Source organism: Bacillus rossius, chromosome 2 (genome assembly GCF_032445375.1).
Source record: "Bacillus rossius redtenbacheri isolate Brsri chromosome 2, Brsri_v3, whole genome shotgun sequence".
Taxonomy (NCBI): domain Eukaryota; kingdom Metazoa; phylum Arthropoda; class Insecta; order Phasmatodea; family Bacillidae; genus Bacillus; species Bacillus rossius.
In genome coordinates this window covers 32101054-32120720 of record NC_086331.1, presented here as the reverse complement: position 1 = coordinate 32120720, position 19667 = coordinate 32101054, and positions in this window count along the sequence as shown.

Here is a 19667-nt window from a genome sequence, read left to right as displayed (position 1 = left end):
GCAGCCAATGAGCACATGAAATATTTCCAGGAATACAAAAGATTTGTGAGTCCATCCTGCAGCCGCGAAATTTTTCTATTCTGTACTCATGAGGTCCGACCTTTTGGTCGTCGACCCAAAAGTTGCCGATGTTGGTGACATCTCTGATTGGACCTCAGTTCAGGTGCAGACCTGTACGCCGAGGGTACATGTAATTCAATTCTAGCCTTTCGCGAAATGAATGTGCGAATTTTCCCATTCTCTACTGATTATAAACAGAAGACTGTTGAGTCTATCCTGCCGGTCAGAGACCCGAAAATATTTTCCAAGTCACAGTTATTTATATTAAAAAAAATTCTGAACTAAGACAGTTTTTCTCTTTAAGCAAGAATAAATTTTTTTTGCTTGGTGAATTTATTTTGAACGAATCACAGATAATGTGTCTTGCGGATAAATTCTCGTTCATGTTTGTAAACAATGAACATACATTTCAACGTATATTGGGAACTGCATACTGCTTTTCAAACTTCTACGCGTTATTTTTTTTTTCGTTTATGTCTGGGAAAGTTTACTTCACCAGCCACAAAAGACTTTGAGCCAGGTTTGACTGCTCGTTGGCTTCGAAACAGTTTTTTCAGTTCTGAAAATGAATTTCCTTACTGGTTCTATTTGGGGAAAAAGATTCTTTATAACCTTCATTAGGACAAAAAAATAGACGCTATTGTTACTTTCTACGTCCGTGACTGGTCTGAATATAACTTTGCCGTGTGAAGAAATATTTCTTACAGCAAAAGTAGTTTTGCAGGAGTTTCTACAGTAATATTTTTAACATCTTAATATTCGCATATTTCTACTATATATTACAATGATTTGTCAACATCATTTTTTTTGCCAAATATTTAGAGGCTGAATAAAACCCGTAAGGTAAACTACTAGTGTCACGATTATTTCGAGCATTCCCTATTTACTACGAGCTCAATTTAATTTGTCCATGGATGGTAAAGACTTTTAAGAGAGCTCGTGTGTCGATAACAAGGTCACATCATCGGCATGCTGCGCGTGATTTGGTTACCCCTTCTTTTCTTTGTTTGAAGCTGGCTTAGGGTCAACAAAGGAGTATTAAGGCCACATATTTACTTGAAGTCTACTTTGTTCCAACGTCCTCTGATTATAGGCCGCCCTCAGAAATTGTGTCCAAGTTTGGTTGCCTGCGATTATATGCTTATTTATTGGGGGATTCATTGACAGAATAATATTAGTTCGTAGTTTATCACAAAAGCAGGCAGTAAGCAAAATGTTTTATTTTTAGCCTTCCGTGAAGTGAAATTGATAATTTTCGCGGTATATACAAATATTTATTCATACATAAAGAAATATATGTTGTTTGCTGTCTGAAAAATATGTATTTTATTCAAATATGTTTTTTATTATTAATATTGTTTTCTCGAAAATGTTTGAGAAAATAAAACTTACAATAATATTAAAATCGTTAAAATAAAAACACGCCACTTTCATTTTTAATAATATCTACCAAATTTTATTCTAATATATTTTCGCGAAAAAAAAATAATTTCTCATTACACTAAAAGTTTGCCATGCTTACATTATTTAATAAGTTGTAAATTCGTTTTAAATAGCTGTGTGAAAATTTTTAAAAAACCTGATCTTTTGTTTTGGTAGGAAACAAAAAAAAATCTCAAGTTCTATTCTTGTGGGATAGAATTTTAAATACTATGTTTACTTGGCCTGCTTCTGTGATTGGCCCATATTATATGTGTTTGACTCCGAGCCAATAGAAATTATTCGACCAAAGAAGAGTCGAATTACAAGCAATCCAGTCGATATATCGCTCACGTGAGCAGTCAATGTGGATTTTATCCTAGAGGTCATTTAACCAGCGAAATTTTCCAGTTCATACTCATTGATCCATTCTAAGTTCAAAGTCTTTCATTTTTTGAAATGGTTAACAGAGGATTCGTTCAACACTTCTTCTCTTCCTGTAGGTATTACTGATTTAGGGTTATCCAGGGTATGTCCAGAGAAGTGAGTTCCAATCATCAACTACGGATTTATTGTGTGTTCTTAGAGTTAACATTAATTATAAATAAAAAAATATTTGTACCTGCACTGACCATAAACAAGTATTCATATTCCACCATATATTATGGTTAGAGACCGGCCAATTTCGCGGATTTATTCGGTGATAGGCTAGAATTCAACCACATATACCTCTTAGATAATTTTGCTATTGGCTTACTGTTCATCTGGACGAATCTCAACCAGTTATAAACCCTCAACCAAAGAAGGATCGAATCACAGACAATCCAGCTGAGACGACTTACAAGTCGGCAGCCAATGAACTTGCGTTATTTGCCCGAGTGTACAGGGGTATGTGCAGTTTATCCTGAAGGCCATCTAAACTGCGAATTTTGCAGGTCTCTAATTATGGTTGATGTCATATTATTAATTAGCAGCAACATTTGTGAATCCCAAGTGGGTTGCTCCTGATACCGATCTTCTTACAGGCAGGTTTTGTTATTGTCTCAAAGGTGCCCGCTTAAGCAGTTACCCAATAGAAACTACAACAAACACAAAAAAATAGGTGCTTAAATGTTATCCTGTCGTGAAATGGATCCATGAGTTTCTCAGGTCTTTATATGAGAGCTTCTTTAGGGCAACATGTGTCCTCTTGGAGTTCCTGCACCTAAAATGAGCTAACAATTATTCTTCCATATAACTAAGGCCACGATTATTTCACGGATTCATTTTACTTCAGGCTAGACTCAAAACGCCTGTACATGATTAAGCCTCTTAAGAGTGTTCATTGACCGATAATAAGGACACACATCCTTTGGTGGCTTACAAGTGCTCGAATAACCACGCCTCCTCCTCGTTTGTAACTTTCACAGGGTCGTCAAGCCCGTCTTTAAAAAAAAAATTGTAGTCCAATCATCAACATGAAGCAGATGTATACGGGTTTCAAAACTATTTTTCTACGCAATCACTCCACGAAAATATCGTGGCACTACATATAACTAGAGGCCTGAAAATTCGCGGATTCATTCGGTGATAGGCTAGAATTCAAACCCATATACCTCTTAGATTATTTTGCTATTGGCTTACTGTTCACCTGGACGAATCTCAACCAGTTATAAACCCTCAACCAAAGAATGATCGAATAACAGACAAACCAGCTGAGACGACTTACAAGTCGGCAGCCAATGAACTTACGTTATTTGCCCGAGTGTACAGGGGTATGTGCAGTCTATCCTGAAGGCCATCGAAACCGCGAATTTTGCAGGTATCTACATATAACTGCATCATTGTAGAAACTGTGTCTGGTTCCGTCTTCAGGATCCTGTGTTCCATTGAAAAAAAAGGCCAAATATAGGGAAGACGGGTGTTTTCATTGTGAACATAAAAAGTTTTTATGAAGGATTTGATAAAGCTTGGAGATGATTGCTGTGAGTTCAGTATCAAAATAACTAGTCTATGTTCAATATCGGTAGATATACTGAGATACATATGCGAGTTTACGAAGAACCCTGGATAATTAGTAGCCTGTGTTCTTCATAAATTTGAGATGACATGATTTGAAAATGTGTTGATTGTTTGGAAGGAAGCTGTGGCTTGTGTGGTGTGGCGATTCGTGGTAGTGTGTCCGCAGCTGTACCGGTTTGCTGGTTGGCTGGTTGGTCTCATCCTTAGCTGAAGACGAACCGTACTGCTAACAGATTAATTTTAATTTTACGGAAATTAATGGTCAAACATATCCACGGATCTTTGGTAGTTTAATATTTTCGTAACTTTACAAGAACGTTTTTGCTGTCTTTTGAAACCAACTCAAGAATAATGCTGGAGTAATAAAGAGGCCTTTAAAAAAAACACGAGACGTTTGCGGTTTTGGCAATTTTCTACTTTCTGTTTCCAGCAGCGGACAGTTTTTTGAAGACGGTACACTGCGTATTTTCTACGGAAATCCAATTATTTAGTCCCACCATGGGCCTAACGTTTATTTAAAGGCGTATTATCATAGTAAACATCCTTAAATTGACCTGTAATTTTTAACAACACAATTGATCTTCTGATGTGCAAGCAAATTTTCAGTCTCGCGTTTAAGCAGACATCTTGGAATTATTCATTTTGTAACTTATGACGGAGAAAAAGGTAATCGTAAATATATTGCAATGCTTAGATTATTTCAGAAGAAAAAACATTCTTGCTGCCTCTGGCCACTGAATTATACTTTTATGCAGCTTTATCATATAATTGTAGAGAACGCATTTTAATGCATTAGATAATATCCTAAAATTGTTTCAAAAAATTTGCGTGCAGTCAAACTTATTTCTTCCAATAAAAATCATATGACGCTGGGATGGTGTTTTGTAGATAATCTTGGCACTAAAAATATCACGGTAAATCATTATTATGAATGATGATTTACGCCTATGCAATAAAAGGTGTGCTAGGCTTTGAAAGACTATCTTCATTTCTGCAGGTTTTCTTTCCTTACAAACAATGACGGTCGAAGAAAATTTACGTCTCTCTCGGGTAAACCAATGAGAACTAGGCAGTTGTGTTGTAGCACGTCGATGATTCGCTTGGAAATAATTACTTCATGTTAGATGTATTTCTTGCAATCATAAAACTAGAGCCAAGTTAACGTTATTTTGCAAAATAAAATTACACAAAACATTTTTCAGTGACATCTAAGAAATTTGATTGGTTTATTATTAGTGACATGAAAAATTCGCGGATTCATTTCGTGATTTACTAAAATGAAATAATTGCACCTTTCTGCTTCTTCTGCTATTTGTTCACTGTTAATCTCGCGGACTACGGGCCAATTAAAGACCACCAATCAAAAAAGTATCGAATCACAAGTTAACAGTTGAGACACCTCTTACAATTCTGTGGCCAATGAGCAGGGACTATTTTTTCAAGTACGCAGAGTTCAGTGAAACAGCAAATTTTTCTAGTGCCTATTTATTAAGCGTGTGCCAATCAATGCATTTCAATAATAAACACACTCCTGCTCTACCTCAAACCATTTAAAAGCCACCACTTCTTTGAAGGAGCTACAACGGGTGATTGAAAACTATTGATATTAGGCATTGGACAAATTAATGAAAAAATTTAAATAACATTGAATTAAAATCCATTCATAATAATATATTTATGCTTAAATATAATCTTAATTTGTTTATGGAATAAACTGTCAAAATGTTTTTTGATTCCTACTTTAAAAAAACTGTTTTATTCTCTACTATATGACACTTGCAAAAATTGTACGTTATTTTAAGCAATTTTTTTTACATTATTCGTTTTTATTTAATCTACTTTTAGCTTGAGAATATAGTTGCAATTTGTGGTGTAGTCCAGTATACGGATATTTCACCAATAGTGATTTATGTATTTAAAAACAACATGGTTTTAATAATTAATTAGCTTTATGTTTCTTTATGTCAGAGACCAAATATCGGTTGACTTTCGATTCTATCGATATAACCATTAATCGATAATTTGGGCACAAGTTCCCCATCCACTCGTCTGAACGCGAGTGAGCTTCTCATTTTCTGCTTGTGTCCTTTTTGCAGGGCCTGCCCCCTCCCCCCTTCCTCGACCGTCGAAGCGGACCAAAGATGGCCGGGGGGGAGGTAGATGGGGGAAAAACCGACGGAGCGAAAAGGGAGCGAAGAGAGGCGACGCGATGAGAATGGGAACGACGAGGAAAAGAGAAGGAGGGACTTTTCCTTCCCCGGACCCGAAGCATCCTTCACCCCTTCTCTCGCCCCACCCTCTCGCGCACTTCTTCTTCTTCTTCTGCGCTCGTCCTTCCACTCTTCCTTCTCCTTGTTTTTATCTTGAAGGGTCTGCGCACGCGCACGCCCGCGCGCCGGGCGTCTCGGCTGGGGTCGCGGAGTGACCTGGGCATATTTCTCTCCGCAGACGCCAACACAGCAAACACGATGGGGTCCAAGACACTGTACCAACACGTCGTGTGTCACTGACGGCGGCACAAGGGTTCAGCGGGTTGATTTGGTAGCCGAGAAGACATTGAGTACTTATACAACCGGTTCGCTTCAACGATTGGACCACTCTTCTCCTGGCAGCTTCTGGACGAACATAAGCAAGTAGTTCCCATCGAGATAAAAACACTTTTGGAATCAAATTACCGCAAACTAAAGGGACCAACACTAGAGAACAAGTGTATGTCATAAATAATATATTTAAAAACTCTCTTCTTAATTTTTGAACATAAATTTAAAGTGACACTATTATTAAACTTTAATACGAAAGTAAAAATTATCTTTACCAAACAAGAATAGAAAGACTAAGTGTTGGTCAAATCACTAGAAAATGAAAAAAAATCCCTTTTTTTATGTTAGGTTTAAAACCCAAACGTTTGTGCCTCATATATCCTCCTGAAGTTGTTTCACGATTTATCTGGAGGACATCGAACCGAAGAGAAATTCCGAAACCAAAAAAAGTAGTCAAGTAAATAAGTCTTACTTAAAAATTTCTCACCTGTCATTAACCATAAAAAAATAATAAAAGTGATATTTGTGGAGTACATTCTCACGCCAAAGACATACATATCTTTAGTTTTCGTTCAAGGATATAATTAAATACTCTCTACATAATCAGGCCTTTCGTGTGCTTTTTGTACGACATCAAGGTCAAAACCTTTTAAGCATTATGACATTTTCATAAATGATTTGGCAAACACTTATTCACCATTTCTGTGCCTTCTTTGTGCGAAACCTTTTTGCAAACTTTACCCAGTGCTTATTCATTGGTAAACAAAAGTTTCAATTCAAAATGAAAAAAAAGAAAGTGATTTGGGAAGGAACAGAAAGGATAGGATATCAGCTGAGAAACATCGCTTGGATTCATTATTTTGCGCTGGTAGGTTGACACAGGACTTGACGCACTTATTTGCTTCTTGCAAGATTTTAATCCGGAAACAAATTTAGAAATGGCTAAGAATCTTACTCTGCGTTAGGGATGTTTTGTTTTAAAACAATAATTTATTACAAGTTTAGCCCTAGTATTAAATGTTGGAGAGTGGTGTTAGGGACCTGAAAAATTGGCAGATTCAGATACCTCTAGGATAGACTACACAGTACTCTACGTACTCGAACAAATGCCGCCTGTTCATTGGCTGCTCATGTGTGACATGTCGCAACTCGCTGGCCTGTGATTCAAGGCTGCATCTGTGGAAGGTTTTCCACTCGCTCAGAGTCGTTCAGATTAACCGTGGCCCAGCCACAGTCGCAGTAATAATGTAATAGTTTTTTAATCCAAGCCTCTCGTGGAATTAATCCGAAATATTCCTGTCCCATTATTTATGCATGTTTACTCGTGTCTAGATATTTTTTGGTGAGTTTTTTTTTTCGTTTTCTCAGAGTCGTTCGCATAAACTGTTGGCTGATATCAGCAGCAGGCCATATGAGACAGAAATTTTCTTTTCCCTGAATTTCAGCCTGTGCAAAGTGAAACAACAAATGTTTACAGTCTTACAGTCTGGTACCAGGCTAAAATCCATAAACTTGTATCAAAATGAGTCGAGGTATAGTGTTCCCTGGCTGCTGACACATTGTTAAGTTCCTTTAAGGATAGATTATGATTGGTTTGTATGTAATTTTTAGACACTCCGGGAAATTCTTTCGGTCGTAAAGGAGACTGAAAAAATATATCCCTTAATGTTGCTTTGCTGACTGTATCACAATTTTTTAGACACGCCCTCTACGACTGTGGGCCAGTCAAAAACCAACTAACAGTAGAATGGCCGAATCACATCAAACCTCTGCAGAATCATACCAACCAATAGGAAAGGTTGTGTATTAAGAGTGTGCATGGTAATGTCAATTTTAGCCTGATACCAAAATAAAATTTCGGGTTCGGTACTAAATTGTAAATTTGTTATTGGTTTCTCGCTCCACAATGAAAAGTTATATGCATTCTATTCAGTCTTAATATAGTTACTAGAAATAGATAGGGAGGATTCAGGGGAGAACCACGTATGCCCTTCTCCGCAAAATTGTAACGTGCGCGGTGTTTTTCCCCAAGGCTTCTGGAGTCGTTTTCTTTCTCCCCAACCTCCCGCCCTCCCCTACCTTTTTAGAGCCCTGAAACTTCCTTACCCCGCACCTCCCCCACTCACCCCGGAGCCCTTGCCCCCACCAGCCCAGCTCTTACCCCCTCCCCCCACCCGCTCACTCAACGACCCTTCCGTCTCATTTCGCCGAGCGTCTCTTGTTTCCAAGGCAGCGGGCGGCGACTCCGCTCAATACTTCTTACCAGACGCGGTGCCCCGAACAAGATGGACGCCCCCAGGGCCGAGCCGGCCCGCGCCTGGTTCGCGGCGCCGCCGCCGGGAGCAGCACTGCTGGCCGGTGTGCGCTTGCAGCAGCGTGCTCACGATGTCTCTGGTTCGAGCGCGGAGCTGCGTGCAGACCTCCGCCAGCTCTCGACCAAGCTCTGTTCTGTGCCTTAAGCAGGTTTTCCTTTACAAAATAATATGTAATTCACTCTTTAAATTGATTTTTTTTTTTAACAAACTAATATTCGTGCAATGCAAAACGTTGGTAATTTTTTTTTCTTCATATTTTAATATGTAGCATCACTGAAAAAAAAGTCAAATGGGTGGGTGACCACAACAAAAAAGTGTGTTTGCAAGCATGTACTCGTATGTGCGATAGTATAAGAATGTGCTACAATGGAAACATGCCATCGAGCACCCCACTCCGACATTGTGCATTTCTTCAGGAGAACACACGCTATTTGCAAAAACTCAAAATATTCACGTGGTGTGAATTCAAGAAGAGCCTTTAATAATATTTTAGGGTTATATTGGTACTTAGTACTTTATCCGTATTCCATTTTTAAATGTATTTTTTTGAGAATGAAAATGGCTAAAAACGGGTGTTTGTATAAAAAAAAAACTTCTGGTATCGATTCTTGAAATCACTAAAGAGATTTGCACTACGCACCGTTATTTAAATTTCTACGCCATGTAATAAGATATGTTTCCACTGAAATATCGTAGCTACGATGTGCACAACGTACAGACAACCGCGCGAGATAGGAGACTTGTGCGCTTAGAGGCAATACCGTACTAGAAGCACTAGCGAGTGTCGCACTTATCAACCCGTCTCACTAACACACACACCTGACTAGGCGGGCCTCTTTAGCACGGTTCAAGACTTTTTCTCAACCAAAATTTGGTAATTTTGGTTATTACTCACTCTAGAAAAATACGTATAATTAATAATAAAATAAAAGTACGGAAAAATAGGGTGAGTTCTTTTCTCAGCTTTGAAACCCGTAGAAAATAAACATAAGAAAACCTGACTATAAATTCTCACCTGACATATTTATAAATATATGATGACTAGGAGTGACCTTGACCTTGTCTTCTGACACCAGGGTGACTCAGCGGTCCTGAACGTAATCAGACTAAAGTGATTCGTATACTGAATGCTCCCACGGTGTAACTTATAGGGTAAAGGTTTTAGACGAATTAACCCCGTGGATACTAATAGCTCCAGGCTATAATCTACAGCTTTGAACTTAATCGAAACATTATGGTTTAGACTTTTTAAGGGATTGAAAAATAATTCCAGGACGGATTCCACAGTATTCTACATGCTCATGCACTTTATCTTCCTCTTCATTCGCTGCTCGTTTGAGATTTTTCTGAACTGATTTTCCCCGAGTTTCAAACGTTCGTTCACTGACAGTTTCTTCCTTGCACCCACAGAAGACAGTTTGCAGGTCTCAGAATAAGTCTGATGGCTAGAGACCTGCAAAATTCGCGGTTTCGATGGCCTTTAGGATAGACTGCACATACCCCTGTACACTCGGGCAAATAACGCAAGTTCATTGGCTGCCGACTTGTAAGTCGTCTCAGCTGGTTTGTCTGTTATTCGATCCTTCTTTGGTTGAGGGTTTATAACTGGTTGAGATTCGTCCAGGTGAACAGTAAGCCAATAGCAAAATTATCTAAGAGGTATATGTGGTTGAATTCTAGCCTATCACCGAATGAATCCGCGAATTTTGCAGGTCTCTACTAATGGCAGTGTTTTAATTTTTGCCAATTGAAAAATAAAACCCCCAAACTTTATGACTGATTCCAAGGTCATAAGCGCGTCCACATTCGGAAAAAAAAGTTGCACGGACTATTTTATTCTTGCTTTACTACCGCAGGGTTTTCCAGATTGTTTCAAATAACTGAAGTCGAGTCATCAAAGTAATGCATATATATTTATTTCATTCAAATATACTTTGCTATTGACTGCATCCGCGCTAAACGGGTGATTTTCTGATTGAGAGCGACTGGAAAAATTCGCGCGTTCAACGACCTCCAGGATGGACTCCAAAGCATTCTGCACACTCCTCAAAATGTCTCAATCTTTTTGGCTGGTCCCTTGAAATAAGTCTAAATTCGGTCGACCATTTGTTGAAGGTTTTTGTCACTGGCTCAGAGTACTTCACATCAATTCAGGACCAATCACAGAATCATGGTTTAAGATAAAAATTGTTTGTATTACAGCATATCACGAAATAAATCCGCGAAATATCCCGGTTGCAAATTTATTATTGGATTTTAGTCATGCAGAATTTTTAATCAACCTATGAGTCAATGAAACAAGTTTTAATTGTTTGCAGTGTTTTGAAAGTGGTCTATACCTACATAGCATATTTATGATCCTGTGCGTTTGTGTTTAGGAAGGAAAAACTATTGCATTAATGTAAATAAAACATATTCTTATTTCAAAATATGAAAATATTTATCTTTTTTTATTTTCTACGAACCCAAATGAAAGTTTTCCGAAATATCAAAATTTTTTATTGTTACTACACCATGTTTATTTAGAGCCATAAATGGCAAATCCGAACAAGTGAGGAAAAAAAACTTAGTTTAAGTCATCAGAGCTGGGTTTTGAACAGTTTGGTTCCTATAGAGCTTCAAGTAAGCACGTCACAAATATCTGACCTATGGGATTAGTGGTGCCGATTTCCGTAGCGCAATCTCATGCATGCCGGGTCTCGATGCAAAGAGTTCTGGTTTCGAGTCCCGCTTTAGGCATGGCTGTTTGTATTTTTATTAATAAGTTTCAAACTTAGTCACCATTCCTAAAATCGTCGGAAAGTAAATTTAACTTACCAAACTTTGTTTGGCTCACTGAAAAATTTCCAACCTGCCAAGCAATTAATGTAAATGAAAATTTTTAAAAGTGGGCTAGAAGTACGTTAGAAGTTATACTAACTTGGAGTAGTAAAAACTAACTCTTATTTTGAATGAAAATAATTTAAAATAATAAATAATAAAAGGAATTGAGTGGTATATTAAATATGGTTGGTAAATTATAAATTCAATAAAATTAATAATTTTAAATAAAAACTAAGTATTCATTATTAATGAAAACAGGTATGTAAAATTAATTATTAAATTTATTTAAGAAATCGAGATGAATTTTAATTGATGATGAAAATAATATATATGGTGAATGTTTATTCTAATTAATTAATTTTAAATTAAGTATTTATTTAAAAATAATATAATGGTTTATAATTCATAATGCCAAAAAATATACATACAAGCGGTCATTTAAACGTCCAGGAGATTACTAAAACATCTACAGACAATCCTAACAAGGGGCATTGGGCGTTTACAAGCAATCTGACATCGTTGTACATACGGGTACATAACCTCACTTGTATCAATTCACTTGAAGATACACTTGAAATAGTTTATTAACACAATTTCTCTCACTAATATTTACAATAAATAAATGTTTAAAATTATTTGGACCAGTTTTTAATATAAATCACTTAAGTATATGAATTAAAGGTACATGTATAATTTTTTATTTGAATGAACAGTTTTTTTTTCATTCTATGAAAACTTCTTTGCAAGGTGAACGCGCATCGTAAATATTTACTCTCTTTTTTTTTTATTTCATAACGTGCCTAAAATTTTACTTCATTTAATTAATAATTAAAGTGGTAAAAGCTTTTCGCTGTGGGGAATCAAGGGTGCCAAAACCATTTCAGTTCGTTTGGAGACGGTTGGGGATCCAAACCATCCTTGTAGCTAATCGGTCAAGTCTAGTGATGATATCTTATCGCGAAAGAGATTTGTTTCACGATGGTTTGCAACCCACTGTAGCTCATTCCTCTAATGGCTTAACGAAACCAATGGATTTATTATTTTAATAGCATAGTTGTTTTAGGGTGAATCGGTGAATCTCGGACTTTCTGTATCACTTATATGATTATTCATTGGCTGATGTTAAGAGCGTGTTGAGGTATTTGCCAATCAAAGCCAATAAGAATATATATATATATATATATATATATATATATATATATACACACACACACACACATCAATATCGTCGCTTAAGAGATGATATAACTTCCTTTCAAACCTGTTCACTTTAAGGTCAGCGAAATTAACACCAGAAGAAAAACAAGTAATCTATTCGACTTTAGTATACGTATGCTAGAAACCTTGAAATGTGAAAATTTCACCAATACTTTTATTTTTTTCGTTCTTTTATTTTACATGTAGCTTTAAAAAAAATTGATTTTTTTTATTTCCCAGTCTCATTTATTATATTATGTTAAATATTTTAAAATATATATTTATATGTAATTCCATATTTTCATTTATTATAACTTGTGTGTGTGAGTGTATCAGCAGATATTGACAAACTATTTGGAAGCCTGCTTAACAGTAACAAAATTTCTGGCCGTATGCAACGCTCTCTTTACGTATAGGTAGAGACCCGGAAATTTCGCGGATTCATTTAGTCGCAACCTAGAATGCAAACCGTCACACTCTCGCACTGTGTTCATGATTGGCCCGCAGTTGTTTGGACACGCCCGTCTACGACCGTGAGCCAATGATGCCCAGATAGGAGAGAAGTAAGCGAATTAGGTAGTGCCAAATAACAAGGATAAAATTGTTCTCGCTAAGAAATCAACCAATGGGAAAGTAAACATGGGTCGAGCACACCTATAAATTTGAATTCTATCCTGAGGCCAGAAGAATCCGCGAAATTTCCGGGTCTCTAGGCAACTGTCCCATCGTTTTCATCGGTGCTCCAATACCTGCTGCATAACATTATTTTGGTTCGTTTTGAAATAATTCTTGTAATGTTCGAAGACTGACTCAAAACATTATTTTGAACGAAATATTGTTATAGTTTAGTTTTCGTTTTGCTTTCCCAGCGACGCAAGGACACACTAACATTCTATCGTTCAAACATAGCCAATTTGATACTCAATGGCGCAAAATTAAATGAATATCGTGAAGCTGGATATGATGCTACAGTTTGTTGACATTATTTGAAAAGTACATGTAATATTCTAGGATATATTAAATTTTTTCTTACTTAATGGCTTTCCTCTTGTATATGCACGTGCTAACGAGATTGATTCCCTTTTAACCAAATTAATCTCGGGTTCTACACTGTCAAACATTTTCACTTTCAATTTACGTAGAACGCTAGTCACAAATTGTCTAGGGATCATCGTAAATTTACGGGTATATTTGGTAAATTTACGTACCCTGATTTTCCATTATTCGAACTTGAATCCAAAAAAATTTGTTGTCTGTAAAGTCGGTTTACGGACGATAGTTTAACGTGACAACGTCATACCTAGGGATACCCGTATTTTGCGATTTCATTTCATGTCAAGGTACCTATTTCACAAAACACTGTAGCTTTTTCTAAGAGTCATGGCAAATTGTGAGGGTGCAGCAGTACGGTGACCACATTCTCATTGGCCCCGTCAAGAGCGGGACGACACCTCTCCCCGACCTCAGCCAATAACAACAGGAGAAAAGATACAGTATTTTGTGAAATACCTTGACACGAAATGTATTCGCGAAATACAGGTGTCCCTAGTCATTACAAAAAATTTATGAAATGATTGCAAAGTTTTATTAATAAAATTGAATCATTTTTATGGAATTATCACTATTTTGTATGGATACAAAGAAGGAGTGAAATGAAATCTACAATTTAATTGATAAATTTACTTTTATTTGCACTCATTAATTCAAATATGTTTATTACTTTAACGAAGAGATTATTATAACTATTAATTTTATACATGTTTGCTATTTAACTTCTTCTAATATGTGTTATTCTGTTAGGACGATGATAGGAAGAGTAGGAAACGAGTGGGAGTGTTTCAAGTTTAATGTGGCTCGAAAAAGTCAAATCGATGGTTTTTCCAATCGAGTGGAAGAAAGATAGATGCAGCGCAAGCGTACAATGAGCGTAACGGGACACAGCGTAACGGGACAATGTGCGTAACGGGACACTTTTTCGTGCTTGCAAACGGCGTTCATAGATTTATTAGACGTTGTCACGTCAAAAAATATATTCTAGGTCTATCAAGAAAACTTTCAAAAAATGATTTTTCCCACATCTGTGTTCAACTTTGTTTAGAACGACACCTACAACTCGGAAATCTAAATACGGCATAGTTTCAACGAAGATTAATTTATTTTAAATAACGAAGAACTTTTCGTTTATTTGAGTTAAATTCTTCTGTTAAAAAAGGGCCTTAAATTTACTGTAATGTCTAACATTGTAGGTGCGACTCTAATGGCGTAGCATTCGTTATACACCAACAGCCGAATGATAAAAAAAATCATGCCTTTGTGCATGTATGGATGATTGCTTCGAACGAGCCCGTTCCATTTGGTAGGTGTTGGGGATTCAGTTCGTCGCCGGGAAAACCAGACCGGCCAACTTCAACGTCTGCAGAAGTTCCCCTCGAGTTTCGATCCGGCTTTTTGCCCCACTGGGGGATCGAACGCCGGTAGCGCTGCTGGAGAGCCGGAGTGGTCTGACGTCGTCCCAAGGTGACCGCAGACACTAGGAACGAGTTCGGCGCGTGGATTTTTTATTATCTCCCTGGCGAGTGTGCGCCATTTGAACTGGTTTCGCAACTTCTCAAGCGAGGCGGTTTGCTTTTTCAAATGACTTTTAAAAAAACCGTTAAGCTATCTTTACTTGCTCGGCCTCGCGTGAAAAAGGACGAGGGTTCGAATCTGAACGACAGACGTGTCAAGTTTTTTTTTTAATTCCTCTCTCCCCTCTTTCTCCCACATTCTGTATTTTTTTCAAGCCAACGCTGTATTTGAACGCTGGGTCGTCTTCACCGCTCAACGTCCGTTAAAGACTGTCAACGGTCAGTCACGTGATCACGGAGTTGGAAAAAGTTTTGAAAAAAAAAAATACGAAGCAAACTTCTGATAGCTTTGGTGCGTGGTGAGAATCAAGGCAAAAATCGATGGAATAAAATATATCATAAGAATCATTATATTCAACACTCATAAAATGTATTAAATAAGAAATTATGGTCAAAATTTTCGCAACGGAAGTGCCACAGAAGCAGAAAATGGAGACAACTAAAAGGAAATAAAAACATGATAAGGAAAGCCAAAATTAAATACGAAAAAAAAAACACATAAAACTACAGGCGAGTAATAGGTAGAACAACGAATTTTTAGCGGATTTAATTTTCTTTAGGCTTGACTCAAATTCCCTCTGAATAATCAAGCTTCCTTAAAGTATTCGTTGGTTCATAACAAGGCCACATCGTTTGTAGGGTTAGGCGTGATTGGGTTAAGAATTAATCTCCTTTTTTTGTAAACCACTCATCATTGTGAATCAATTTGTACATGTATTTCAAGTCGGTCTTACTACCCAAAGGTATACGTTGAATATAAGTTATTATAGTAATTAGGTGGGTCAGTTTAAGTATACAAAAAATATGGTGAAAACCGAACGTATTATAAAGTTGACTGTATTAAGAGCAAAAACATTTCTTAAAAAAACAAGCAAACAGCTCTACACGAGACAGCGAATACAAACACAAAAGGCGTCCTTTTTTATTTTGACGTTTCGGGAGATTTTGCCTGTTCCCATCTTCAAACACACATTAGACTACAATTTCCATATCCTAAATGTTTGCAGAAATACTAAACTCCCTCTTGCAAATAATTTTCAGTGATCACAAGTTAATCAATTATTCGGTTCAAGGAGCAAACACAATGTGTTTAAGTGTTTTTTTAAATGAAATTGTATGTTATAGGCTATGGTATATTAGCCTAAGTGTACATTTAATATATTAAAAGAGAGTTTTTTCAGGTTTTCTTGAACCAATATTATTGTCATGATTGTGGTTCTACTCGAGAGAAGATTCAGGTTCCCCGATAACTCTGAGATGCGGGATACCAGAGCGATAAGTTCTTTAAATGATTCCTGCTATGGTGAAGATAGATTAAAAAAATCTTTTTACATACGCCATAACTGGTTTCACTGCATGTCATAAGAAACCTCCGTAATGAAAAAAAAAGATGAATATGCAAACACACAGAAAACAGGTCAAAATCAAGCAATGCCAAAAGTTAAATGAATTTTCAGCACAGAGAATTAATTCCGTTGGAAGGAATTGACGAGAAAAAATTTTCTTTGCCTGATAACTTCCTAGAAATTTTCTGTGTTGTCTCTAAACTTAACTTTTACCACCGGCTTATCCTGACTTGTTTTCTGTGTGCTCGCATATTCATCTTTTTTGTCGATTATTGCGGTTTCTTATGACATACAGTTTATCCAGTAATGGCGTATGTCCATTTTTATTCAAGCAATAACGAGTCAAATATTTAAAGGGAAAGATGATTCTCAGTTGTTTCTCGCTGCCCTTTGTAGTATTAGCCTATTAGAAAGAAGAAAAAACTAACTGGCTAAAAATAATGAAGAACGAACAGATATCTGGATATTTAATGAAAAATTTTCCGTATGGTTCTAATTTTCTATCCTAGCTATTTATAAACTACGTCGGAAAGAAGGAAAGACGTAATGCTCCCACAGTTCCAGGAGTTCAGAATATATCTGGGTTGTTTCGCCGTTGCCGATAAAAGTTACAGCTTTCGCAGATATATGTACCGTATAAGTACAAACGTACTTCACTATATCATTGTTGTATATCCGCTGTTTACTGTATTAAGAAAAAAATTGGCCTCTTAATCTGATATTTACAGTTGGAGTGAGATGAAAACAATAAAAATATAAACCTAATAAATCGTACGGAAATATCGAATGTTTGTATAAAAATTCTAAAATAATTAAATCCTCAAGCATTAATTTCTTACTCTATAAAAAAATTCAGCTGGCCTGACACCATACTAAGCTTTATTGGTAATAATACTAGGTTTGAAATCCTTTAACTAGATAGGAGATTACTAGGTAATTTAGCTACTGGCAGCGCCAATCATTGAATTTCACTTTTACATAGGATGAAATTTAATTTACCAATGAAAAGTGTTCCCTGAATTACGATTAAACCTCTTCTTGGAATTTTCCCCTCTCTCTTTGGTTAAGCTTTATTTCTTCTTGTTCAATATCCATCACTTTGTGACTCATCTTCATCACTTATGTGCTCTTCTTCAGCTTTTCTTGGATCTTCATTTCCTGGCTGTTATTTACTCCTTGGCTGTTCTCCTCTTGGCTGTTCTTCTCTTCTTTGCTGCTATTCTCCTCTTAGCTTTTATTCACTTCATCAGTATTGAGTGACATGGCATTCTCTAACTCCTCTTGTGAATTCTTTATTTCATTTTTCCCTTCTATTTAGTTGCATTTACTCTTCATGGCCATACTAGCCTCTTCTTGGTGGTCCATTATTTCACTATTAATTTCATTCTGAATGGCCTCCTGGTTACTCCTCATCTCTTCCTGACCAACCTTCGTCCCCTCCAGACTATTATTTGTCTCACCCTTCTCTTCACTGTGGTTCTTACTCTCCATTTCACTCTTCACTTCTTTCGCGGAGTTCTTCATACTGGCTCCCATTGCGTTTATTTTATTCAAAATTTCTTCTAGGAAAAACCCTTATCTTCCTGAGATCTTCAACACTAACCTTTTCAGCAGACATCTCTCTCTACCACTTTTGATAATAATATCAACTAAATAATTATTCATTTCTATTACTGCTATTAATTAAAGAAAATCTAGCATGACATTCTAATTTAAGTAACAATAACTCTCTTACATTCAAAACTAACACTTACTGCAGTATACTCAATCTAACTTTATAACATTCGAAATTCACTAACGTTCTTAACACTAAATTTATTCTGGATAAACTAAATTCTATACTTTTTCTTTTATTTTAATTACGTAACTGAAACCTAAATCTATTATTAGGGCTATCCCACTTCTGACACCAAAATATTACGATTTTAATGATCGTTAAGTGGGAAGAACTGGGTGCGTATAGGGATAGCCCAATTAATTTTTTTATTGCGCAGTTTTATTGACTGCTAATATTTACAACACTAATGCATAATCTTACTTAAAATGCCTACTAATCAATTACTCGCACTCAGCATCTCAAGTCCTTACACACCGTACACCTCACTGGGCCGCACCCCTCGCGCAACTCTCGCAGCAGCACCCCTCGTGGACCTCCGTCGCCGCCGTCGCACTTCCCTTCGCCGAGGTTCTGCTCAAAGCTTCGCTCGGAACTTCGCTCGGGAATCTCGCCCCACCAGCGGCACTCTCGCCACCCACAAACTCTCTTCGCCGGGGTGTTTACTCCAACTAGCCGAGCAACTGTCGCGGAGGCTGGCGTCCAGGCTTATATAGACCCTGGCGCCCTTCTAGAAGTGGCGAGCGCGGCTGGGGCCAGTCGCGTCATCCTGTGCCGACCCGACGCCCGAAGCGTCGATAAGGGCATTTTTATCTTACGCGACGTCCCGGGATGACGACCCGACCCCCGAAGCATCTAGAAGGGCATCGGCAGCTCGCGCGATGGTCCGCGGAATTCCCAAAGGCTGTCAGCGCCGAGGCAGTGCACCGCGCGTGGTGCGTAGAGGAGGAGGGGGGTAGCGACGACCCTTGTAATTCGAGCAGGCTCGCGTGGCATGTCTTACGTCAATGGATGGCGCATGACGTCAGTGACCACGCGGGGTCACCAGCCAGCTCCGAACCTGGCATCGCGGTCTGGTCTCTCTCATTCGTAACAATACAATTAGAAACTTCTTACATTACCACAGCCATTAACAAATTGAGAGTCACATCGTATATTCCTCAATTATATACTCACTGTCGCTGGAATAATATGCAAGTCAAAAAAGAGATTTTTTAATTAATACATTAGTCTAAACAACATCATTTTTTATTCATTTATTTGAATATAATATTTGTATTGCCTTTAAATTTAATATGAACCAATACGATTCGAACAGCAAGTCCCGCAATGATCACAACGTCTTGGTCTTGCAGTAACCGTAAACATGTTTTTTCAGGGTTTCTTGGTCCTTTAGCATGTTTAACGTGCATTGAGTTTTGATCCCTGTGGGACTTGCTGTTCGAATCTCATTGATTAATATTAAATTTAATGACAATAAAAACATGATATTAAAATAAATTCATGAAAAATTGTTGTTTTGACTCATGCATTAATGTAAAAGGTTTATGTATTGTCTCATGCATTAATGAAAAAGGTTTATGTTTTGACTCGGATATTATTTCCAGCGACCGTGAGTAGTATATAATTGAGGACTGGACGAAGCGACTCCCGGTTTGATACTGACTGCGGTGGTGTATGAAGAGTTTTTTTTTTGTTTCTTCTGGCAGATAAGTCTAGTAATC